General features: G+C 44.6%; 1 protein-coding gene across 1 annotated transcript in view; it reads left to right on the plus strand.

Moving 5' to 3' along the window:
- Positions 1-27,233, plus strand: part of Elovl6 (ELOVL fatty acid elongase 6) — a 108,530-nt gene that overhangs the window by 35,374 nt on the left and 45,923 nt on the right. The window lies entirely within an intron of this gene.

A 27,233-nucleotide genomic window follows, 5' to 3' on the forward strand; every position in this document is an offset into this window, starting at 1 on the left:
AAATTATATTTTCATGGAATTTTAACATATTACCAGTTGTACTCCATATTTGCTAAAAAAAAATTCTGTTGGAGTTAAGCAAGAATATGCTAAGGGCTTAACATATACTTCAAATATACTAAGGTAATAAGTTTACAGTAATGGTTCAAGAAAGGGATGGTTTCATGGAAAGTGGGGGCTTTAGTCACGGCGGTAAGTAATTGTCATAGGGCTGTTTCTGGAAAGCTCTTATTACGCTTTCTGTTGCCTCCATGTTTTTGTTTGGCTTTTTTTTGTTTGTTTGTTTGTTTTTTGTTTTTGTTTTGTTTTTCGAGACAGGGTTTCTCTGTGTAGCTTTGCACCTTTCCTGGAACTCACTTGGTAGCCCAGGCTGGCCTCGAACTCACAGAGATCCGCCTGGCTCTGCCTCCCGAGTGCTGGGATTAAAGGCGTGCAACACCACCGCCCGGCTTTTGTTTGGCTTTATAGCCAGTGTAGCGTTTCTTTTCTGTGAACTAAATATGTAAACAGATATGGAGTCTACTGCAGAAACGGATGCACCAGACTAGCGTTGTGTCCCAGGAGGAAGCATGTATTTTGGCTTACAGCCGAAGAAGGAGATGTCTATCCAGTCAAAAGCGTGGCAGCGGGATCGTCAGAGAGCTAGCTGGTCATGTTGCCTCTGCAGTCAGGAAGCCAACAGTGGACAGGAAGTGGGGCAGGCCGGGCTAAGAAGCTTCAAGGCCCACCTCCAGTGGTCCACTTCCGGGAGTGAGGCTTCATCTCCAACCCTGTAAAACAGCCCTCCCAGTGGGAGCCTCCGAGAGGCCGGCGTGTCCAGGTCGCAATGCTTGCCGTGCCCTTTCTTGAGTACCAGGCTTTCAGCCTCAGTGGGACTCTTGTGAGAGGAGTTGGCACAGTTTGAATTTGATGAAAGGTATTTAAGAACTAGATGTGGGGCGAAAATTAAATGACCTGTTGAAGTTGGCGTTAAGAAATTACTAGCGATCAACCGCAGGCTGGTGCTTTTGGAAAATTTCGGACGTCACAGAATGGAAGAGGATTTGCGTTTGTTTTATTGATTTGAGTTGGCCCAGGCCTTCCTCACCCGTCATCCTCCTGCCTCAGCTTGCCAAGGGCTGGAATTGCAAGAGTTAATTTTTATTAACAAAAGCTGCGCTGTGGTGGAAAAGTGGGGAGGCAACTCCCATTTCTTTCCCTTGTGGATAAGGTCAGGAACGCCGTCAGGTCAGTGAGGGCAGCTGAGCTTGTGCGAGCCGCTTACATTCGCAGTGAGAAGTTCCACAGTGAGAAAAGCCCATTATTTATTCCATCTGGGAGTTATTTCAGGAATGACGGTGGAAGGCCTTGGAGAACCTTGCTTTAAACAAAGATCTGTAAACCCTGCTTAACTCTGTGAACCCAGATTTAAATCATAAAAAATGTAAGTTCATGCCGGGCGGTGGTGGCGCATGCCTTTAATCCCAGCACTCGGGAGGCAGAGGCAGGTGGATCTCTGTGAGTTCGAGGCCAGCCTGGTCTACAGCGCGAGATCCAGGAAAGGCGCAAAGCTACACAGAGAAACCCTGTCTCGAAAAAACCAAAAAAAAAAAAAAAAAAAAAAAAAAAAAAAAAAGTAAGTTCATAACACTCTAAGTATTAACATTTTTAAAAAACATAACTTACTAAATTAAAACTTAAAACTTTATTTAAAGATTATAATAATGTAATTCCTGGTTTTTATGGGATGCTTTTTTTAAAAATACTTTAAGCATGTGATTTACATGAGGATAACATGTGTCAGTTTTTGTTGTTGTTTTTAATTGAGACAGGGTTTCAGTTGAGAGCCTCTGCCGAGCTGGGATTAAAGACACCACATGCCACCATGCCTGGCTAAAGTTTATAAATCTTAGGAGACAGTGCTTATTTATTTACTTAATTGAGACAGGTGTCTCAGGATGTAGCCTAGGCTGATCTGGAATATGCTACAAAACCTGCCTCCACCTAAACAGTGCTGGGATTACAATCCCTGTGCCAAGCCAATTTAAAGGAGAGTTTGTTTTTGTTTTTCAAGACAGGATTTCTCTGTGTAGTTTTGGTTCCTGTCCTGGATCTCGCTCTGTAGACCAGGCTGGCCTCGAACTCACAGAGATGTGCCTGCCTCTGCCTCCCCAGTGCTGGGACTAAAGGTCTGTGCCACCACTGCTCAGCTAAAGGAGAGTTTATTTCGATTTATTTATTTATTTTACACGGCACATCTGACCATCCTTGTTTTTATCAGTGAGTGAATTTCTCATCCTGTGTAACTGGCAAGTTAGTTCTCTGGTTACCTACCCCACTGTCAGTGGAGGCTTTCTCACCACAGTTCATAACTAGCTATTAAGTGTTGACACTGTCTATTAAACTTGAAAGCTCTTAGCAAGAGCTGGGTGTGGTGGTGCTTGCCTCGGGTCCCAGCATTGGAGAGGAAGAAGCAGGGTAGTCACTTCAAGTTGAGTCTAGCCTGATGTTCCCTGCATTCTGGGGCAGCCTGGGCTAGATAGGAGCAAGACTCCAAAACCAAAACAAACTCTCAAAAGAGCTAAGTTAAGAAGTAAATGCTGTTGTTGTAAATACTTTGAGCAAGGAATTAAGTCAGGTATAAGACCTCCTGAGAGACACTAGTCACCAGATGTTTATAGGATGCTGTGCTTGCCATGGCCTTACTATAATTGCAATCCCTTTCCAGCCCTTTTTATTACTGAACTTGAACGTTTTCCCACGATGCCAGCAAGTTGCCCTGGCCTGCGTTGTTCTGCCTGGCTTGTTTGCTTCCTTCTGCCAGTCAATTGCTGCTGCTTTCCCGACAGCAGCATGGGTCAAGACGCCTGCTTGGAACTTCACTTCAGAACACTCAAGGTCGACCAGGGGTCATACATCCTCGTTTTGAGAGGAAAGAAAAGATTGACTTTGGACATTTCCAACAGTAAAGTTTTGGGGAGAGGCAGATTTTCCTTTGGAAATAATGTTTCTAGGAGAGAGCAGAGGGCCCGTTTCTCTTTTGTCATCTAAAGCTCTCTGGAATATTTTTAGCTGTCTACCATAAGAGCAAAGGTGTGCTGGCGTGGGCACACACACACCACACACACACACACACACCACACACACCACACACACACACACACACACACACACACAGTTATCCCAGCTTTCCTCACAGTGGAGATGCATGGTGTGTGTGCAGCATTAGCAGTACTGCAGATACTGCAGATTCTGCAGGATCTCAGGCAGGACTGAGCCTACTGCCCTTGAATTCTCACTATAACGAGATGCAGCCGAGTGGCGGTGGTGCACGCCTTTAATCCCAGCACTCGGGAGGTACAGGGATCTCTGAGTTCAAGGCTTGCCTGAGAGAGCCCATACTCTTTAAAATAAGAGAAACAGGTGCCGGAGAAGTAAGATGTGGATCAATGCAGGTTTTGTAGACATGACAACGTGACAGTAGCAGCTGAAATGCCATGCCAGGATGTGGAAGTCATAGACTCCATATAACAGATGGGTTTCTCTCTGATAATACATTCGGGGAATTCTCTGTAAAAAAAGGATAGGTAAGGTGGTGATGGAGGGTTGTGAGGGAAGAGGCAAGCTTCTTGCAGGTGTTTGGGGAATTGTTCCAGTATTCCCGGCTGCCTTGAACCCAGGGTCTCTCTGACTCGTCCTCCTGCATGCTAAGATTACAGGCCTGTGTACGCAGGCTCAGTTGGAAGTTGTTTCTTATAGGCTAACCCAGCTATGATTCACCTTTGAAAACACTTGGAGGGTAGAAGGTAAGAGCTCCGTGTCGAGTCGGTGCGGTCAGCCATCCCGGTCAGCCATCCCGAGTTGGACACTTCTCGTAGGAGCATTATACCCTGGGATAGGTACATCTCCCTTCCCTCACCAAAGAAGTAAACATTTAGACATTTAAAAAATAAGCAAGTAGAAGGCAAAATTGGCTCAGGAGGAAAAAAAAAACTTATTTAGAAATAACCATCCACGCTCTTGCAAGTCCGTCCTCTTCTGACACTGAATACCGTCCAGGCTTCCCCGTGGCTGATAGCACTGACTCTTAGTGAGTAGGCATGTAGAACCTTACCATTACTGCTCCAGTTAGTTGTAATCCTTTGGTAATAATTACACACAGGCTCAACACACCCACACAACATGGATCTATCCTATTGGTCACGCCCCACTGCTGATCTTATTCATGAATCAGTGATACTGGAATACCTCACAGGTATTGGGAACTTAGGCTGTAAAGAGAGGTAGACCTTCAGGACTGGGGAGACAGCTTGGTAGGTAAAGTTCTTGCTTTGCCAGCACGAGGATCTGAGTTTGACCCCAGATCCCACATAAAAGAAGCCAGGAACGGTGGTGCAGGCTTGTAATCCCAGGACTAGGGAGGAGATGGGGTTTCTGGAACTCTCAGACCAACTAGAGCTTAACCAGGGAGTGGCAGGCCAGTGAGAAACTGCCTCCAAAGAACAAAGTGGACAGCTCTCTTACGAATGACTGGTAAGGCTGTCCTTTGTCCTCTATACATGTGCACATAAACTTACCACACACACACACACACACACACACACACACACACACACACGAGAGACAGACAGACAGATAGACAGGACAGAGAATAGGACAGAAATAAACATTCATTTTAGAGTTTGAAAGTCTAATCTTAAAGCCATATTTTAATTTTAAAACATCTGTATATATTATCACCAAATAATACTGCAAAGAATGTTTAACTCAAAGAGGATCTCAAATTGTTTAAACAATGTCAAAAACTAAATTTTAAGTATTCCGTTTTAAAATTCTGGTTAAGAGCACTGGCTGCTCTTCTGGAGGACCCAGGTTCAGTTGCCAGCCCTCACATGGCAGCTCACACGGTCTATAACTACAATTCTAGGGGATTGGATGCTATCTCTGGTCTCCTTGGGCACCAGGCACACACATGCACACGTGCTACACAAACACACATGGACACAAACAGCCCATACACATAAAATAATATAAAAAAAATTAAGCCCCTTCTGGTTTTTTTTGTTTGTTTGTTTGTTGGTGTTTTTTTTTTTTTTTTTTTTTTTTTTTTGGTTTTTCGAGACAGGTAGCTTTGCACCTTTCCTGGAACTCACTTTGGAGATCAGGCTGGCCTCGAACTCACAGAGATCCGCCTGCCTCTGCCTCCCGAGTGCTGGGATTAAAGGCGTACGCCACCACCAAATATAAACTAGAGGCTTAAAAAAAATTTTTTTTTCCCGTTTCTGAATTGTTGATAAGTCATCATTTCAGAAATGGACTGATGGAGGAGTCATAGAAGTTCGAGATTCCTGTTGTAGTGCCGGGAATTGTGTGGACACGGTCATTTAGATGTGGCTGGTGTGTTCAGACATCTGTTGGATTGAAAACCACTTCAAACAAGTCCACGTTGATGAATGGAAGGAACCTCAAACTTGCAAGATGTATTTCTTGCAGCTTGACTGTTCAGGTTTGGCTGAGCAGGCGACGAGAAGCATCCATGAACCGGAGTGGGACAGATTTGTGAAGGAAGCTTTATCGTGTGCATCTTCAGGGTTATTTAAAAATAATGTAAGAATGGCTTCTGTTCCGAATTCTATTTCTCAACACAGAGATGCCCTCTCTGTCCCTCCTGATGGATGGATTTGCTTTAAAGAAAATGAAAAAGGCTTAGGCAAGCTCCTTAAGCCGGTAGGATTTGCTCTTTGACAGAGAGTCCATTCATTTGTCTATCTGATTTCTGGGTGCTTACATCATCCACACAGGCAGTAAGTCTGTCTTAGGAGGAGCAGTGGCAAGAAGAAAATAGTAGCCACTTCAAACTGTTTTAAGAAAACTGGGTGTGTTAGCAAGCCTTTTTGTTTGTCGTATTTTGATTTCTCCGCATCATATAACCTTCCCATATTTGAGGTACCGTCTTGTTGTAGAAATGAAGAAACAGACAAGTCCTCTCAGGTCAGTCTTAGAATTTGAGGTCTTGATAGACTCCAAACCCTCACCTGTTTCATTGCTAAAGAACATGGTGCTGGTCCATCTTTGTGCTGATTTGCTGTTACTTGGATGTGGATAGACTGGCCCACACCTAACTCTTCAAGAGCCAGATTGGATGCCAAACTGCTCATTCTGGGGGCTGATCTCAGTAAAAGCTGTTCTTAGCCATTTCCTGAGGTGAGGGCTACTGACCAGCAGCCTCCTCCCTGGGTATCCTGTGCATTTGGGTGGCCCATCCTGTGGATTAGAGGTCAAGAGAGAGAGAGAGAGGTCAAGAGAGAGAGAGAGAGGTCAGAGAGAGAGAGAGAGAGAGAGAGAGAGAGAGAGAGAGAGAGAGAGAGAGGCTGGCAAGAATTGCCCCAGGAGACTTGTTGGGCTGGTTCTCCTTTATTTCTGCCAGTCCTGTTAGCCAGGAGTTGAGTCCTAGTTCACACAGCCCCCGCCCCATACCTGAGTCTGCCTGTCCTCACCAGCATCAGACAGACCATTGCCCTCCGCCCTAGACCATCTGAATCCTTCCCCCAGCTACCGGGGCTGTGGCTGCATTACAGCATGCTGGCTGCCAGCCTTCTCAAGCCCTGTCGGGACCATCACACACTTTGGGAGGCTTGTACTGAGTAAGGCCATTTAGACCAGGGCAGAAGGAGACGGGTGGCCGCTTGATAATAGGACAAGAAGCAGGGCTTGCAGCGGTCCATGACTTCTGTCATTTAAGTGAGAGCTGAAGTGCTGGACACTCCTCCATCTTCAACCACGTGTTTTTTTGACAGACTACCTCTTCACATCGACACAATTGCTTTTCAAAGGAAGCAGAGTTGGCGATTCTATTAGTTTGGGTTTCTTTTGCTGCAATAAACAGCTTTATGAAAAACAAGTGGGGAAGAAAGCGTTTATTTGGCTTACACTCTCTCCAATCACAGTCCATCAGGAAGAGAAGCCAGGGCAGGGACTCACGGCACTAACCTGGAGGGAGGACCCGAAGCAGAGACCATGAAGGAACACTGCTTATTGGCTTACTCCGTCTGACTTGCTGAGCCTGCTTTCTTGCACAGCCTAGGACCACCTACCCTGAGGTGGTACCGCCCACATTAGACTAGGCCCAATTACGTTAATCATCAGTCAAGAAATCACCCCAGAGACTTGTCTACAGGCCAAGTGAATGGGGGCATTTTTCTCAATTGAGGTTTCTTCTCAGACATCTCTAGCTTGTGTTCATTGTCTCTTCCATCACATTCTTGTTGCAAATACAGTAGTGGTATAAGGCAGGAGCATTGCTGAGGTCGGTAGGACCTCATGAGTCACCAGCACGCTGGTGGCAAGCCATGCTCAATGCTCAGGTAGGGAAAGTTGCATTTCCATAAGATGTTCATACTTGTCAAAGAATTGGAAAAGGAGGTAGGCACACATGATCTTTATATCACTGTAGTTTACTATATAAGTATGCTATTAAACATTAAGCCAGATGTACAATAGAAGAGGGCCTTCCTATGTACAGTATTCATAGCTACTCCAGGTGGGTCTCATTTTGAGAAAACCTACATAAAATTATTGACCTAGGTGGAGTCAACATTCAGGCGTGGTTTTTCTAGGTGGTTCCTGCAGAAATGGACGCTGACATGAATTGTTCTTTATCTAGTGGGCCCTAGAAAATTTCCCTGTGTGACAGAATCAACATTGTGCCATTCAAATTGCTTTATTGGTTCCTTGATTTACATTTTTTCCAAGACTCTTACAATACGATACTGTGAAAATGACTCATCGTATATTCTTGTTACTGAATTTTATTTTTTTAAGATGGAAAACATTTTCTAATGCAGTATTGATCAGATTTTAGTATGCATCTAAATATCTTCAGGGAATCCCACGAAATGTTGATTATTAGGAAGTTTGTAGATAGCAGCACAAATTCTTGCCTTAGATACTGTTGATGAAGCTTGTTTTCCTTCTTTTAAAAAACATTTTTAGGATGGTTTTTTTCTATGTAAACTAGATTTTTAAAGACATTTCATGAATGCAAATGTATTTAAAACTGAACTAACAAAATGAAAGGTCTATAATATGCATCAAAAATCTTCAGAGGCGGGCTGGGGCTGGAGTTGGTAGAGTACTTGCCCAGAATACATGAAGCCCTGAGTTGGGTAAGCTGCATGTGCTTGTTCTATCTACATATCATTCCAGCACTCAGGAAGCAGAGACAGGAGTAATCAGTTCAAAGCCAGCACCAAGAGAATCAGGAGTTCAAGGTCATATATAGTTCAGCTATATAGTGAGTTTGAGGCCAAGCTGAGCAACAGGAGACCCTGTCCCACAAAATGGAGGGGAAAAAAAATCCTCAGAAGAGCCATAGTGGGGAAACATACTTTGAGCACCTTTGTGATTGCATTTATTGGAGTGTTGGAGAAAACTAAGTGCCATTTGCTTAAGAAGTTGCGTGCTGGTAGTCAACTCATTTCCACAGTGAGACACTCCTCAGGTGCAACTAACTCTGCACTTCCCTGCTTTCCACACAGGACAAATTTTCTGTTTCATACATCTCTTGGATGGGCAATTGATCTACCACCATCCTCCTGGATGGAAGCCGTAGCATGGTTGTGAGGCTTTGGACAGTCAGGAAACATACAATATGTTTGAAATCCCCACTATGCCTTGGCAAAATGTTAGCTAAAGTTTGGAAGATAGTCCAGAGCCTTCCCAAACATAGAGGCTTTTTACATGTATTCATGTATCCACCAACTTTTGTAGCGGCGGCAGTTTCTTCCTTACTTAAATAACAGCGTGGCTATCCTAGAACTCACTCTGTAGACCAGGCTGGCCTCCGAACTCATGGAGATCCACCTGCCTCTGCCTTCTGAGTGCTGGGAGTAAAGGTTCAGCACCATGCGGCTTCAGTATCATTTTTTTTAAAAGATTTATTTATTTATTATGTATACAGCATGTATGACTGAAGGCCAGAAGAGGGCATCAGATCTCATTACAGATGGTTGTGAGCTACCATGTGGGTGCTGGGAATTGAACTCAGGACCTCTGGAAGAGCAGTCGGTGCTCTTAACCTCTGAACCATCTCTCCAGCCCTCAGTATCATTTTTAAATGTTGCTCATACATATGTAATCTGCATCCGTGCATCCAAGCTGAGGCTTACTAGATCCGGGGACTCCTGATGTCAGTCTGTTGCTTATCGTGTTATATGAACATGTTTCCAGCCCTGCACGGTTCCTTTTCTCCCTGGAGAACCACAGAATCTCACAAAAACACAGCATCTGAAGCATGAAACTGACACAGTTCTTAGGAAAGAGTTTACTGTAAAGATGAACAGAAGAAACAGGAGGTGAGGGCATTTGCTGTTCTTTCAGAAGACTCGAGTTCAGTTCCCAGAAACTATATGACCATCACACCATCTGTAATTCCGTTTCCTGGAATCTGAAGCCCTTTTCTGACTTCCACAGGAAGCAGACCGACACATGTGGTACATACACATATATGCAGGCAAAACACTCATGCACATAAATCTAAAAATAAAATTGTTTTAAAAAAAAAAGACACAGCGGAGGAACGTACTCTGTATAAAGGTCTTCTGGGTATTGGAGCTGAGGGACACCGTTAGAACCTAGCAATGTGGAAGAGGTTGTTTTTGTTTTTGTAGGGATGGCTCCTGGTCAGATCCTAATGTTCTCCATGTACTTATCAAAAATTAAACATCAACAATCATTCCAGCCCTCCTCATTTCCTACATGGTAGAGAAATGTTAGGATTTTCATTTTAAAGATTTTATTTTTGAGTGAGAGAGTGTGTGTGTGTGTGTGTGTGTGTGTGTGTGTGTGTGTGTGTACACGTGAGTACAGGGTGTGTGTGTGTGTATGTGTATATGTATATGTGTACATGTGAGTACAAGCCAGGGGCATTAAATCTCCCTGGAGCTGGAGTCATAGTCGGTTATGAGACGTATACACTTTTAACTACCCCATCATTCCAGTGTTACTAGCTTATAATATTAGACTCAAGGCTCTAAGGAACCCAGAGTCATTTTGTATACTCTGGAGGAAATTGGTGGGGAATCGATATGGGAAATAGCCAGAAAACTACAATTGACAGATTTTGTGTTGGCATAATTAATAACTTTTTGAAAAGGTATGCCCATAATTAAAAGATGAATTACACTGAAAAGGGGGGAAGATGGTGACTAGCCAGTAAATCTCCCAGCTATGGGGCATTAAATAGTAGAAAAAAAGTTATTAGCCTGGAGTGAGTAATTATGTCATTTAGTTACTCATTATGAGTGGGCAAATGCCATGATCTGTCCTGAGGAGGAAGAACCAATTCGATTATCAAGAGAGCAAGAGTTCATTGAACTTACTGGTCGTTACATTAATTGGATGGATGAATTATCGAAACTGCCTTAGGTAGACTAACTGGGGAGACAGGCAGCATCAGTGGTGAGTGGCTACAGGTCAGACCAAGCTAGGCCTGCTAGTCTCGGTTTTCAGTTTTTGAGATTGATTTTTTTTAAATGTATTATTTTGTTTATGCATGTGAGTGTTCTGTCTGCATGTATTTCAGTGTATCTGGTGCCTTCAGAGGCCAGAAGAGGGCATCAGATTCCCCTGGGACTGGAGTTTCAGACAATTCGAGGCCTTGTGGGAATCAACTCTGGTCCTCTGGAAGAACAGCCTTAAGCACTGAGCCATCTCTCCCCCTTGTTAATATGTTTTTTTTAAAGCAGTGGTTCTCGACCTGTAGGTCATGACCCCTTTGGGTCAAATAACCCTTTCACAGGGGTTGCCTAAAACCATTGGTCAACACAGATGATGTAAATGTGAGAGTAGCAAAGTTGCAGTTATGAAGTAGCGACAAAGATTGTTTTATGGTTGGGAGTCACCACAACATGAGCTGTAGTAAAGGGTCACCGCGTCAGGAAGGTTGAGAACCACTGTTTTTAAGAACCTGGGCAAATTTCCCATGACCCCGTGATATTATTACTAAATGTTAGTGAAGGGCAGGATATCCAGGCTGACGTTAACTGCACCTCAGAAACCCAAGAAACAGAATGGCAGTTGACAGATAAAGGCCAAGGTCAGCTTTGCAATAAGATGTCAGACCTTTTCCTCCTGTGCTTTGAAGTGGAAATGCCAGCCGAGCCACCAAATGGGCAGCACCATCACCCTTTCAGTGAGTGAATGTCATCAGTAAACATGTTTGCTAAGTAAATTGAATGATATTGATCTTTATCTGAAAAATTTTAGCCTTAAAAAAATTTTTTTTTTAGGTTAGAGGAAATAATGTTTTTTGTTTATTTGTTTGTTTTTAAATTCCAGAGTACAAAATAAAAACACAGGAGTCTCAGAAAATACATGTATGGATCAGTTCTTTTTGGGATTTGAAACCCTGTCCAATGCTTACTAGTAAACAGAGATTGGGAAAACCAGCATGTGTAGCGCCCCGCAGGCGCCCACACCCTCACCTGTGGTTTCTATGCCAGAAGCTGTAGCAGCTCTAACCTTGTTTTGAGTCAGGGAGGATGTATTTTTATAGCATGCCAAATTAAGTGAAAGCACCTCATTGAAAAGTGATGTCTTAAAAATACAATGTATGTGAAGGAAATTGCAGATCTGGTGTTCACAGTCTGGACGGTTTGCATACCACAAATCATTGTTTCCCGGGAGGATGAAAGTCTTTGGAGTCCAGAGACCGTGTCCCTAGGTGGGAGCTACTCCTTGGGGTGAAGGAAGGTGCATACCACCCACTCGGGAGTACTGCTTCCTACCCAACGGCCATAGCCGAAAGGGTACCTCTGTGGGGATGTGGTAACCTTTAAATGTGAGGAAAATACATGAAAAATGTTTAAAAACCCACTCGTGTTAGAGAGCAATAGCATTTGGAGGAATTCAATCAGGAAACATCATATTTAGAGAGGAGAGCTACTCATTTTAGAATCAATGATTTCATTATATCAGAGTGAACAAGGAGCCATTTCACTCATGAGGAAATTAGATAGGAAGCGAAGTGCTTCTATAATCTTATCAGGTTTCCTTTCTGGTTGTCAGATTGCCAGCCCCACTGGGCTGTGACACAGAGGGCATTAGCATTTGATCAGCACTCCCAGGAGACTCTAGTGCCACTGATAAAAAGTGGATGGGCAGACTCGCTGACAGTTGTGGTTTATTAAGGGCGTGTCTCCAGACTCCCTGGGTTGGTGCCATTTGAGTGACTACCGAGGGAGCGGGGCTTGAACACTGTGCACAGAATGAGAAAAAAATAGAAGGGGCAATGCAGAAGCGGTGTGAAGCTCCTCAGTTAGTTAGTTAGTCAAACTGTTTCTGTGAAAGAGTTTGAGGCTTGCAGAGAGGTGCCAGCTCTGGCCTTCTCACAAGTGACCCTGAGAACGAAGGACTGGAAGTCAATTAGGGAAGGAACACATGCATCATTACAGCTACGGGTGCTGGAAGGGTGTGCTGTGAAGGAGCCCCACTTGAGGGCTGCATTGGCAGCCTTGTGGGGAATGCCAAGCAGACAGGACACAGCCAGCATTGACGATGCAGTGAGCAGCCTAAAGGGTGGGCTATATAAGGTTTCCTGCCAGGGAAGGGTTAGGATAGGACACAGCCATCTAACACGTAGAGATCGCAGGACAGTTTCAAACCAAGTAGGGAAATGAGACCGCTTTCGAGGGAGGTGACCCGGGTCTGTTGGAGCCTGTCACCTGTTGAACATGTTTAAAGTGGACTGGGGGAAGGTGAGCAGAGCTAGGCTATCGTCCTGATGGGGCAGGGGAATCCTAGCCCAGCAAAGCTCAGTTCTGCTTAACGAATGTAAACCAAGGGCCTGGAGAGATGGCTGTCAATAAATTGCCTGTTACACATCATGAGAACCTGAATTTGGATCCCCAGCCCTGGGAAAAAGGAGCCAGGAGGATCCAGGGCTGTGGAGGCTAGTCAGTCTAGCCAAATCAAGCTCCAGGTTTTCAGGGAGAGACCCTGTTCCCCAAAATAAGGTAGACAGTGATTGAGGAAGACATGGAACATTGGCCTCTGGCCTCAGAATATACATGTACACATGTACCTGTGTACTTGTGTGCACACCCACAGGAATCTGGACCCGTGCACAGTTCTAAAAATCTTAAAAAATATATTCTTTTGCTAGGGAAAGTGGTATTTCTTATATAACAGATCTTTTCTTTGCTTGCAAACCAATTCCCAAAGGAAAGAAAAGGAGTAAACAGAGGAGGGAGAAAGTCTATGTCCAGCAGAGCATGGAAAAAACCATTTCTGATGTGTGTGGTTATTCTCTCAAAAAGTATGCCCAAGCCTTAACAAAAAAGTTATCTAAGCAGACAGATGAGATGGAGGGCCGCTCAGGCGGCCATGACTGTCCACTGTCTGTCTGTCTGCCTCTGAAGAGGGAAATATTGACAGATGAGATCTCCAAATGGGTTGAAATGATCTAGTTCTCAAATAAAAATATATTAGGCGCCATTCCAGTGAACATTCTTGGATTTGATTTTCTTCATTGCCTGATTTAAACAGCCCATGTGGCAGATAAGTGTGAAAATTGCCTTGAGATAAAGCTTAGGAACCTCAGTTTCCTTCTGATATGAGAGAGACACCCTGTGCTCATCAGTGTGTCTGCATCAATAGTTCTGGTCATGTGATTGACTCGTGGTCACCTTTGTTTAAGTGATGGCAGTACTGACATTTCAGCCTTCTGTGTTTAATCTGTGATGGTGCTGGGCCCACAGTGCAGTTATTCTGGCTGTGGCCCTTGGGTCACATGATTAGGAAGCTGTAGTTTGGCTCTCAGGCACTGCAGACTGTCATCATCCCGACCACCAAGGGATGGTTGTTCCCAGCTCCCGATAGAAACCAATTCCGGTTTTCAGTTTCTCTGAGATGCATTCCCTTCTCTGTGGACCTCTTCCTTCCATCCAGGCTATGTTCTGTGACATCCGTGTACTTACCATTTCTTGGGGAAACATTCCCACTCTTTCTTTAAGGCCCTCCCACATACATACATCACGTCTTCCAGAACCCTATGTACTTTGCTGATTAATTTATTGTGGGTTACTTTATTTCTTCATTGCATAACATCTGTCTCTCCTCTTGTCATCAGAACAAGCTCTGTGAGGCTCATGTCAGCGACCATCTTCTTCAGCACCGTGTACACAGCACCCAAATAGGGGCTAGCTGATAGAAAAAGTTCCCAGAAATATTTGTCGAGTAAGAAGGTAGCCAGAACTTCATTAGTACAAACCCGGGATGCCATGAAGAGAGGGGCTGTCGTGTTTCATAGATAAGTTTCCAAATTAACAGTTACAAATGGATCCTTAGTGAAGTGACGTCACAGGGAAGTGACAGGACATCTAGTGGTTGCTTCATATGCTTTCCTGGCAGCGTGAATGCACCTGTCCCCGTCCGAGCTAGGGCACCAGTCAAAAGGTGGTTTTACTCAAGTCCAGCTCAGTGAACCAGTTAGTTTAACTGGGGTTATTTCCAGGATCATGGATTGGGGGGTTAGGCTGCTACACCGTGGAAGACAACCACCCACCAACACCCCCCAACAACAGTAGCCCTGGGAGTCATGCTGCTAGTGCCGCTGTCTCAGGAACCATATATATGGTCCTCACGTGTCACCTCGTGCACCCCAAGAGTCCTTCCTTCCCTTGGTGAGGAAGAGTTAGTGGCCCCGTTCTTGGGGAGCTCTCAGTTGCTCTGATATCAAGGTAGCCCATGTCATGCCTGGAAGATGGACATGCTCCACAAGCTATGTTGCTGAGCCTAAGCAGCAGAGAGCAGGAACGCCATATGCATTCCTGTAACAATTTAAGCAGAAGCTGTAGGAAGAATGAAGCACCGGCCTGGCTTTGAACCGGGTCTGTAATGCATTAGTCAGTCATTAATGAGTCCTTTTGTGAATCCTGCTCTTATCTGTAAAAGGCAGTCAGTTTGTCTCATAAGAATGATGTGAGTGATACATGCACTTCCATTAAGTCCTGATGTCATGTAAGTCACTGCTCTGTCTTGTCATTCATGAAGATAACTGTCAGAGTTCTGGATAATTCTGGTTGCAGAACCCTAAAAAATGCTGATGTGGAATGTGTGTGTTGTCAAGGAAATTCAGTTAGTGAAGGTATTTAGTGAATTATGAAAGTCTACACAGATTTAGGTTCTCCTGTAACCATTGGTATATAGTTAAAAATTCCACAGATTCTATCAATAGATAAGAGGAATCTGTTAATACTGACTTGGCGCTCTTGAAAAACAATTACCTTTTTAATTTAGATAGATTTGATGTGAGCATAAGCTCAGCTCACCCGGATGTAAGACTTGTAGTAAGGTTAAATGCATTTATAAAGCCAGGGTTGCTGCTGTTCTAGAGTCTGTTCTAGTCTCCTCACTAGGTGAAAGGTCAGTTGGCTCCATTTCTGACTGACCTTGACTTCTCAGCCTTGCCCTGGAGAATGTTAACCAGGATAATGAACTTAAAAGAGGAAGGTCGTTGTATGTTATAGAACAACAAAACACTGTTGTCAAGAAAACTTGTGTAATGTTAGTCAAAGGATTTTGTGAATCATGAAAGCATACAGATTTATATATGTACACAGAACACACAGATTTATGTTCTGTTACTGTTGTTAGAGGGTTAAGAAAAATCAGTAGTTAAAAACCCCGTCGACTAGCCAGTAATCCAGGTCACTGCTCATTAGGAAGGCTGCTTTAATCCTGGCTCCGAGTCAGAACCATTGCTTTCTAGTTCTTTCTATACTCACAGTTGTTCTCGTGAACCCTGATGTCTTAAGTTCTCTTGATTGCTAGCCTTCTAAGGAAATAAAAAAAAATTATTTTTTGTCGACATACATTTGTGTATGGAGAGGTATATATTTACAGTTTCCAGAGTTACTCATATCCTTTCTCAGCTTTGATGTGTGAAAGGTATTTAATGTCATGGTGTCCTTTGCCTTCCAGCAAGAGAAGGGGTGGGGGTAATTCTGCAGTATGCAGTTCCACAGCTCTTTAGTTGACAGTCCCAGAAAACACTGGGAGACTTCAGTGTCCAGGTTGCTTTTCAGGCTTCCGTTTCTCTTCTTGCTGTTCTCTTGGCTCTATGGTGTCACAGGGGGCATGGTATAGTTGACAGTTCCTGCTGATTTTGTTGATTTAGCCTCATAGAATTTTTTTTAAGAGGGAACAAGCATTGGAGGCCTTGAAACACAAAGGTGAACTCAGAAAACCTTGGCTGCTCCTGAGCCAGCCGTCCCAAGGGTCACGCTCATCCACATGGTGTTGGGTACAGCCAGAATCATTAGGGGAATGGCAGTCCTGTAGAAAGCTGTTCAGGGTAAACACAGTCAATACTCATTAACCTAGAGTGCCTGTGTCTCCAGATTTATGTCAGCTTTTATGGAAGTGCTGTCTTTTCCCTAACTTAGGTCATTGTATCTGTTGGTAGTCCTGCCTTGGTTAAATAAAGATTTCCTTTATTGCTTCTTATGTGTTTCTAAAGCTTTAAATGAGATAATCAACAAGGAATGGACTTTTTATTAAAGATAATCCTAAAATTGTATGGATTCTACTCAGAAGTGGTATTGGCGTGGTCTCTTGCAACTGTAGGACTGAGCGTAACTGAAACTCAAAGCTTGTTTCTTTGTCCTCTCCTTCATGTAGAGAGAAGGAGCATCAGAGATAGTGGTCACAAAATAAAGGAGAATTTGAGAAACTTTATTGAGAAAACTGAGGCCTAATGCACACCTAGAATTTCAAGTAGCTAGGAAAAAAAATAGAGCAAAGAATGCATAGAACTCAACTCTTTTGTTGTGTGTGTGTGTGTGTGTGTGTGTGTGTGTTTGAGAGAAGGAATCTCTATGTGGCTCTATCTTGGAACTGTCTGTGTAGACCAGACTAGCCTCACACTCACAGATCGACCTGCCTCTGCCTCCTGAGTGCTGGGATTGAGGGCATGTGTCACCACACCTGGCAAAGCTAATCTTTCTGAACAGGCACATCCCAGTGGATCTGTGTGCCGTCTCCATGATGACTTCTTTAGGGGAGCTGCTGTGGATAATCTTTCATATTAACCCAGATGTAATCATTAAAGTCCCAGCCACATAGCCAGGTTCAGAAGAAAAATTGATTTTCTTTCTGCTGGATTCACACGGGTTCTAGGTCTCCCCAATGGCAGGAGTTGTTTCTTTGTAAACTTCATATTAAATTATGATCACTCTCCCCTCCTAGTTAACTTTGTTATCTGCTCTGAGCACCTGAGTTACCAGTGGTACCCGGCACTGGGTCAGACCGATACTGAGATGAAGAGGGTTGCGTAACTGTTCCTTGGGGAAGCCTTGAGCAAGGTTATAAAAAGAGAAGGAAGAACAGCAGGAGAAGGGGAGAGCCAGGGCTGCGGAGCGTTCCCTCCGTTGCCTGCCTTCTTTCCCACAGAGGCCTTGGAGGCTCAAGAACCTGGGAGATCAGAACCAGGTATCGATGATGAAGTCAGATGTGCCATCTTACTGTTTTAGTATTTGAACTGATATTCAGATAATTCTACCGAACATGTGGGTGTCTTTCTGTGACCACTCTACGCAATGAAACTTTGCCATTCCCAGCACACCTGCCCTTTTTTTTTTTTTTTTTTTTTTTTGGTTTTTCGAGACAGGGTTTCTCTGTGTAGCTTTACACCTTTCCTGGATCTCGCGCTGTAGACCAGGCTGGCCTCGAACTCACAGAGATCCGCCTGCCTCTGCCTCCCGAGTGCTGGGATTAAAGGCGTGCGCCACCACCGCCCGGCACACCTGCCCTTTTTATTTTATTTTTTATTTTTTATTTTTTTATTTTGAGCATTCAACACTTACCATAATGGCACAGCCATGGGGTCTTCAGGATTGTTTGTTCATTTCTGTCTCCCACTAGAATGCTCTGTCGCCCAGTAGAGCTCAAGGACTTCTAACCCTTAGCCAAATCTTTAAATATTTGTTGAGCCAATGAATAGATGGATGAAATAATCACAGTCCACTATGTGAAAGTGTTATGGATGTTATTAGTTCCATTTTTCTAAAGTATGCAAGTACTTGGAGATCACTGACACTTTGGATGTTTGTTCCATCTTACATTTTTTTAAATTTATGTACGTGTGTGTGCGCGCGTGTGTGTGCGCGTGTGCGTGTGTGTGTGTGTGTGTACGTACGTGTACGTACTTCAGTCCATGTATGTGCATATGCATGCAGGAGCCTCCAGAAGCCAGAAGAGGGCATTGGACGACCCCCCCCCCCCCCATTTGGCATTAAAGATGGTTGTGATCCACCATTTGTGTTCTGGGAATTGAACTCAGGCCATCTGCAAAAGTAGTAAATGCTCTTAACTGCCGAGCCATCTCTCTAGCCCTGGATGTTTTGAACTTACATGTTGACTAATTTTAAGAAAAACATTTCACTAGTACTTCACTAGTAACTTGAGGGTGATCTGGTTTTCTTAATGATATCCGAGCCCACAAGTATGTTGATTTAACTTGGTGAGTTTGATTTTTTTTCCTTTACTATCTTCATTTTCATTTGGCACCATGATAGAGTTTATCAGGAAATAATGACTCTCCTTAGCCTTTTTATAGTTCACTTAATCAGGTCTAGGAAGAGTCCTGAGGCCAAGCTCTTGCTCCTCTTGCCCCTGTCGTCACAGGCCGCTGTCTCCGCCCTCCTCTTTCCTCGTTTGCCCAAGTGCAACAGCAATACTCTTTACCACAAATTCAGCTCTCAGTTCTTGGTCAGCGTAACACAGTGAAAGAAGCCACTGCTCACGTTGGCAGGGAACCCATGTTTTCAGGCTAGGATGACATGGGCATTGCACTGGGACTCAACTTCCTGGGACTTGAGTGCTGCCATGTGACGCTAGACACCTGTCTTCTCTGTGTCCATTTTTCCCCGAAGCCCTTTGGCATCTGTGTACCCCTTGGCTGTGTCTTTGCTGTTTCCTTTCTGCCTGGTGCTGCTCCCTTCCCGCCGACCCACCAAGGAGAAGAAAGTCTGAAGGTCAGAGTGCAACTGGGAATCTTCGTGGGCTCCCTGCATATCAATACATACATACTGCATTACAAATTCTTGTCTGTCTTTTCTTCTCACTAGACCAAAAGCAGCTGGTGATCTTTGTCCCCACCATCTGAAAGAGCATAAACCAGTGTCCCCTACAGTGGGCCTCTGGGTCCTCCTGAAGATGTCAGAATCTCTTGGACCCTCTCCCCACCCGCACAGCACTTAGAGCAGTGGTTCTCAACCTTCCTAATGCTGTGACCCTTTATTTACAGTTCCTCATGTTGTGGTGACCCCCAGCCATAAAATTATTTCTGTTACTACGTTGTAACTGTAATTTTGCTACTGTCATGAATTGTAAATATTTTTGGAGACAGAGGGTTGCCAAAGGGGGTCACCACCCACAGGTTGAGAACCGCTGACATGGACAGTCAGAATTGCTGTATTTGTTCATAATAGAATTCCCAGAGGTTATTTGTTTGTTTTTTTCCAGGTTTTCCAGACAGGGTTTCTCTGTGTAGCTTTGGAGCCTGTCCTGGAACTCATTCTGTAGACCAGGCTGGCCTCGAACTCACAGAGATCCGCTAGCCTTTGACTCCAGAGTGCTGAGATTAAAGGTGTGTGCCACCACTGCCCTGTGTATATACCCAAGTTTTAAATATTAGTTTGCTTAGCTTTGGTTCCTATCCTAGTAAATGGGTATATAATAAATATTTTAGAATAAATAAGTAAAATCTGCTGGATCCATTTATCATATTGTTGTGTTCACACGCACTGCAGTAATTTAGATTTGCTGTTGATAATTCTAAAAATACACATCATGTTTATAAAACAGGCAGTTCTCAGAGAAAAGATTGCTTATCTGTCCTAAAGGGAAGTGGGGATTTGGAAATCCCATGGCCAGTTTTGATCAGCATAAACAAACAATTGGAATAGTTCAGGTTAAAAATAATCCACACGAGAACTCCTTTGCCGAGTATGTTGTCTCACAAGTGCTGAGACTCAGCTTCTCTCCACGCACATTAGAATCAGTGCAGAGCCCGGAACAGCCCACGGGAACAGTAGCAGTGTTGTGGCAGACATTTCCTAAGTGTTTTGTTATTTTGTCTGTACTGTCCAAGGTGCAGATGTCAGTGTTAATGAGTTAGGAAGCTCCTTTTATACTGAACAAAAGCAATAAAGGAAAACTGCAGTCAGAACTTCTGTCCAGAGTGGGAGTTCGTTTGCTAATGATCTTCCTAGTCTGTGAAACCTGCACGCAGTCACTTTGCACAGAAATGCATACGTACCCGTATTTACATGCACACAGCGCAAGATACAAGCATGCTGCCTTTGATATCTGGAAGTGATTACATGTGATGTTCATATAAGCCAATCTAAGAATTCTGGAGTCTGCCGGGCAGGTTGTGCCGCCGCCGCCAAGTAAATCCATGCAGTGGTTGCTGCCTTTAGCTGGCATGACGTGTTTTATTTCTGCCAGGGTGGGTGATGGCTGAACTGTTGGTTAATTTGAAGGTTACTTAATGCTGTGTGACTTTAATTTCCCTAAGGGTTTTCATGGGCCCTTTTGTCCTCCCTTTTTTTCCTGGGAAGCCACTTTGTGGTGGTGGTGGTGGGGTGGGGGGAGGGGGACAGCTTAGCAGCCTGAGCTTTTCTTAGTTGATTTTAATATGCTAGTGACTTGACTAACAAGACAATAAAGGCCAAGATGCCCAGGGAAGCATGTGGTGAGTTTTGAGATTTGTTTTCTTGCTTTTTCACATCAATGTCCTTTTCAGATACAGTCCTCCTATACAGGAGGCTGTGTAGATATCATCATGTAGGGTGTGTGTGTGTGTGTGTGTGTGTGTGTGTGTGTGTGTGTGTGTGTGTGTGTGTGTCTACTACAGAACTCTTTATATTGTTTGTAGCAACAGAATTTAGACAGAATTTAGAATAGTACACTTGAGTTTGAACGAAGTATTAAGGCTCTGTTGTGCTGGGTGTAATGCACAATCAACAAGCCAAGCCTTGAGGAGGAGATGGGGATTTCTTTACTTCACTCACAGGTCCAAAGAACCCAGTGTGGAGCTTAAAAGCTTCTCATTGATGGCATCAATAAAGCTCCTTTGTCTTTCGCTCTGTCCTTCTCACGTGTGTTGACTCACGGTGCAAGGAGCAGGCCTGTGCCAGATGATGGTGGAGGAGCAGAGGCCTAAAACTCCAACAAAAGATGTCTCACCAGTGTGGACACAATTTCAGATACTTTCAGGGGCATGCCCCTTAGTGGCGTCGTTGCTACAGCTCCATCATTTGGCTCTTCACGTTGTCACTGAGAGGAAGAGCACAGGGGAAGCCTGCTGTGGGTGGAAGTTGAGTCAAGCTGGAGAGGGCCAGAGAGCCTGCCCAGGGCCGCCAAGGTTCCCACTGGAAGATATCTTGTGGGGCAGTCAAGGAATATGCAGTCCATCCTGGTGTGGCATTTCCTGCAGGACTCAAGGACTCGCAGACACTACTTAGCTGTCATTCCCAGCAGTTGTATGTCCCTTAGAAAATCCAGAACACAGTACTAGTGTTGATATGCACAAGTATTCATTTTCTCTTCAAGGAGGAAAGCTCCCTCAGTATTTTCAAAATACAATTCAGCTTCAAAAGAAAAAATTTATAATATTTTCCTTTGAGTAGCTCTGTCATACAGTGGAAGATGATAACTCTGTTTTTCTGTTTGAGGCCCTGGGTGGCTTGTCTTGCTCAATAATCTCATGTTTACTATTCTCATCAGTCCAGCCTTTCTTGGATCTTCTAAAACACATCTCCACGTTGCTAAGGGCTTTCTGTCTTGTTGGGTGGGAACATGGGTGACAGTTTTCTTAGTCCTGAAGCTGACGCCATTGACATGGGGGGTGGAGATGTCTGACCCAGGATTAGACACCAAGACAAATGAGGGAGTGTCAGACGCGACCGTGTGCCCAGTGCTCACAGGTAAATAAGGTTCAAGCACGTGTCAACCTTACACACTTGCACATCTGTGGAAGGAGCATTTGATCCACTACGCTGACAGGATTCTCGGCTGGGGTGTGGAATGGAACCAAGCTACACATGGTGCCTGCCTTACTCATCCTCGGCTTCGGGCACTGCTCTCATACCTAGGCCACTCCTGAAGGGCTCATTCAGGCATTTTGCTTCAGCCCCAAGTCCAAGCCTGGCTTCATTCACTTAGAACCACCTGTGAGTTCCTACTGCTCAGACTTCAAGGAAAGTTTGTATGGTCCACTGGAGCCGTCTTAGGGTTTCAGTTGCTGTGAAGAGACCACGACCACAGCAACTCTTATAAAGAAAAGCTTTTAACTAGGGCTGGCTAACAGTTCAGAGGTATTAATTAGTCCATTGTTGTCATGGTGAGAAGCTTGGAGGCACTCAGGCAAGCATGACGCTGGAGAAGTAGCTTAGAGTTCTACATCTGGATCCTCAAACAGCAGGAAGAGAGAGCGACACTGGGCCTGGCTTGTGTATTTGAAAGCTCAAAGCCCACCCCCAGTGACACTTCCTCCAACAAGGCCACACCTCCTAATAGTGCCACTCCCTATGAGCCTATGGGGCCCTTTTCATTCATTGTACCACAGAGGCCCTAATCATCCCACTTCCACATACTTCTTGGGGCCTTTATCCTTTACCACTCTCTGTTAACGCTTTGGAGCTGGAGATGGAGCACTCTTTAATATTTTATAGTTGTTGGACTGTGCTTTCTCATGCCTCTCTGGCTTTAACAACTATTTTCCTCCTCTGGCTTTCTTTGCCAGGCGTAGACACTTAAGATCTGAGAGTTTCTGCAGAAAGCCTGCTCAGACCCAATATACTAGATTGCAGAGGCTCCTGTTTCCTAATCACCCGTTATCTCAATTTTCCATTGACTTTTCCGTTTTCCTCCCAAAGACATTAAAAGCCCTGGGGCCAGAGGATGTGGCTGGTTTGTTAACTGTTCTCCATACCCAGCACATGAAAGTATTTGTTGTTTAACCCTTAGAAGTATTTGTTGAGCTCTGTAAGAAACAATGGATGAACCTTCCCTATCTGTGGTAAGAGATCATGATTCTGAAAAGATTGTGTAACAAAACCCAAGTCTTTCTAAAATTTGAAGTTAAAAGTAAATAAATACCTTGGCACTGTGACATTAGACTAAATTGTCATCCTCAAAGCAATTCCTGGAAAGCAGTGTATTTCATCCAATATAGCTGATTATTTGTGAAAAGAAATGTTACTATTAGTTTCAGTTTTCTCAGAAAAAAAAAAAAACAGTAAGGACTCAATGTTTTTGTGAGATTTTTACATGAATGAGAAGATGTGGAACTCTGTCAGACACTGGTTTACCTTTGTAGAAGTGGAACCATGGCAGCCACAAAGCCTGTCCTCAGATGGGGCCATGGTCTATTATGTCACTTTGTCTTCTTACTCCATCCCCCTTAAAAGACTGTTCATTTTAATTCACAAGTCTGTTATTTTCATTTTTATTCCCTATTTTTTGTGCAGATGATGGTTAGAAGTATTTAAAACTTTATTATAGGATACAGTTGGTTTTGATTTGTGGTACAATTGCGATGTCTTGAAACTGGGAAATCAGAGTCCAAAAGGGGTTGAGATGGTGGTGACTCGGGCTATGAAGCTTGCTAATCACGATCGTCTTGAACTAGTGGTTTGAGCTAAAGTCTGACTCTCCCAAGATTCCTGTTTCATTGCAGATTTTTCACTTAACTAGAATATAGTTACATTATTTCCGTCTTCTCTCCTTCCTACCCCTCCTCATCTTCCCACTCCCCGATTTGTGGCTTCCTTTTTGGCCATTGCTGTTATACACATAAATGAATAAACATATACAACCCGCTGAGTCTGTTCAGCATTTGTATGTTTCCAGGGGAGACTCACTCACCCTCTGAGCAGTTGTGAATTGCCTATAGCTCTTCATCTAGGGGTACAACCCTCCCCTGCCCCTCGTGAGATTTCCTCCATCTACAGTGGAGTGTCAGCGGTTAGAATTCAGGAACCCATGGGTGTAGCTTTCCTGTTACAGCTAGAAGGCATGGTCTCACAGCAGACTTCCTGGTCCTCTGCCTCTGAGATGTTGCCCAAGCCTTGGGTACCCAAGATTTCTTACAGATGTGTCAGCTGGGGCTAGACAGACACCCTGCTCGCTGCTGTTCTCTACACTCGTGGCTTAAGTGCAGATTTTTTATGGTTTCTAAGGTTCAGAAAGTCTGGGAGCGGGGGATCTGTATTAGTGACATCCAGGGAGGGTTCTTTTGTGAGCAGGCAGTAGGCCATTTTAAGAAGCTGCGTAGAAATTTCTGTGTGAGCTCGGGTTGGTAAGTGGGGACCTGAGTTAGATCCTCGGCATTCACGTCAAAAGCCAGAAGTGGTGGTGTGTGCTGGTGACTATAGTCACTGGAGAAACGGGGACAGGCAGTCACTATGTCCCCGGGACTCACTAGCCAGCTGCCATTAGGCGGGCCCCAGGACCTAGTGAGAGACCCTGTTTTCATCGCACGGCTTCTTTTTCCGATGAGAAGTTCGGTTGCACTAAATGGCTGCTCCCAGCGGTTTCATTTCTGCGGTGTCATTTCAGCTTTACCTCCGGGTGTGCACCAGAGCAGGGTACACTGCCAAGTCACCTGTGGACCCTGCTCCCCGCTGACTCACAAAGAAAACTGAAAATCCATTTCCTTGTCCTTGTCAAGAAGTGCGCTTTCTTAAATCTTGGGCCTAAAAACAGCTTGCCAGGGAAGCCGAATCAATGTGCCTGGAGTCAGGCTCTTGTCTAATTAAGACATCCTCTTGGCAGCTTTCTTAAAGAGCCAGCCCCTGTGGGGCAGTTCAGGGAGTCTTGTGTGTACATGGCTGCATGTGGAGGCCAGGCGTTGACTTGAGTGTCTTCCTTGGTTGCTCTCTCACTGGATCTGGAACTTGGCTCGTTCAGCTAGCCAAGCTACCCAGCTTGACCCAAAGGTCCCCTGCTACTCCTTCCCGAGCACTGAGGTTATAGGCATGCCGCCACCGGCTTTTTTACGTGGGAGCTGGAGATCCAAACTTGACGATTTCACGGCAAGTGCTTTGCCCGTGGAGCCATTTCCCAGCTGTGGCCTGCACGCCCTGGGTTCAGGTTTGGGTTTGCGAGAGAAGCCTGAGCCGAATGAACACTGTACACTTCGTTTGCGAAGGAGGGTTAAATAAACCTCTTTAGTGTGAGGCTGCTTTAAACGTTTTAACTCCAGGCTATACTGCAGTGCTTTATTTATTTGCTGTTTGCTTCTTTAAAGGAAGTGTCTCCTTGTGGAGTCGAGGCAGCCCTGGAGCTTGCTGGTCAGCCCGTGTTGCCCCAAACTGCTCACTCCACATCAGCCTCAGGAATTATATTCCCAACTGTGTGCAGATAGCTCTGTCTACCTACTAGGTTGACGAAAGAAGGCTTATTGCTCAAATACAGACTTACAGGTACCAGTTCAAATGGTGTATCAGGGTGTTCATCTTCCCATTGCTGTAAGGGGGGAAGAAAAGCCTGAGATAACGTAAGGAAAACTATTTTGCTCCTGTTTTCAGAGGTTTCTGTCTGTCTCTGCCCTTTCTGGGCCTGTGTTGAGAAAGGACATACATCCTGGTGGAAGGGCATGGCAGACAAAACTGAGGAGTGGATATGATGGAAATACAGTGTATACATGAATGAAACGGCCGAGGCATAGATCAGCAAATTAAACATAGTAAAAAGAATCAAGTTGTTTTGGTGTCATTTAGATAAAAACCCTCTAGTTTTATTATCGTACACCGTTATGGATAAGGATTCTTGACCCCCAGCCCACAGTTGGGCAAAGATGCCTTTGCACGATAGCTTTGTCCAAGCCAAATGTCATCAGGAATTTTAGAGGTGGTCACTCCTCAGGGTGGGGCTGGCCAAGAGTTTATGATAAAGGAAAAGTTACCTGTAAACAGAGAGGGCTGGGGGGGGGGGTGGTGGTGGTGGTGGCAGGGCACAGCACCAAAAGGAAGAATAAAACAAAGAATTAACTTTTTGCCACCCCCCCCAAACCTATTCATTCATTCATTCATTCATTCATTCATTCATTCATTCATTTATCTATTTAGTGTGTGGCTGCCTGTGTACATTCGTCATTGCACAGTTGCCAGAATAGGCATGAGAAGTCAAGATGACAACCTACAGGAGATGGGTTTTTTGCCTTTGTTTTTCCCCCTTTACCAGGTGGGTCCCTGGAATGAAGATCAGGTCTTCAGGCTTGAAGGCAAATAAATGCTTTTCCCTGTTGAGCTGTCTTGCCAGCCCAACAGGTCTTTCTGGGTCAAAAGTTCTCCCTAGTCACCACGGACTCTGATTACTCTGCCCCTTGGCTGGAAGACTCAAGGAGGCTGAAACATTGGGTAGACACTGTTAATTAATTCTCTGCCCTTCCCAGATCCTTTTTATAACTTCACAGTTCCTTTGGACGTGTGACCTGGGCTATCTTGGAAGCTCTATATGCCCCCCACCCCTTCCCTCCCGCCCCTACCCCTGCCCTGTGTGCCTCTTTCCATATAAGGATCTATGGGCAAAGGGCAGACATTAAAAATCTTAGAGCAGCCGGGCAGTGGTGGCGCACGCCTTTAATCCCAGCACTTGGGAGGCCGAGCTAGGGGAATCTCTGTGAGTTCGAGGCCAGCCTGGTGTACAGAGCAAGATCCAGGACAGGCTCCAAAACTTACACAGAGAAACCCTGTCTAAAACCCTTAGAGCATGAATTACTAATGGCCAAAAGGTGAAGTTCTACTTCCGGTCAAAAAGCTAGTATTTGCTGAGGGTCAGTTGGGTTCACCTCACAGCAGGAATGTAGATTTAAGGGCAGATTCTTGACCAGTGGCTACTTGGGGCCGTCTGATGGCGGTACCATGCCTGCATTCCTCCGACTTGATACCCTTTACCCTTTTAACTCAGCAGCTGATAGCAAACAGGCAGAGACCAGCGTTCGACACCCATGTTAGACTTGTGATAAGTCCTGTGGTTTTCAGTGGTCAACTCCAAGGCGGAACAGTGGCCTTTATAACCCTTACAGGCTGTAACACAACACTCCACTCTCATTAACTTGCAAGGGCTCAACAGTCCTTCTGATTGGTTGTGGAAAGACTGAGCAGTTTGCTGTCTAGGTTTCATGACTGCACATAATGTGTCGATGATCACCAGCACATCATGAGCCTTTTAACTCTTCCTCA

The sequence above is a fragment of the Peromyscus californicus genome, unplaced genomic scaffold, assembly GCF_007827085.1.
Source record: "Peromyscus californicus insignis strain IS unplaced genomic scaffold, ASM782708v3 Scaffold_9__1_contigs__length_137607984, whole genome shotgun sequence".
NCBI classification, from domain to species: domain Eukaryota; kingdom Metazoa; phylum Chordata; class Mammalia; order Rodentia; family Cricetidae; genus Peromyscus; species Peromyscus californicus.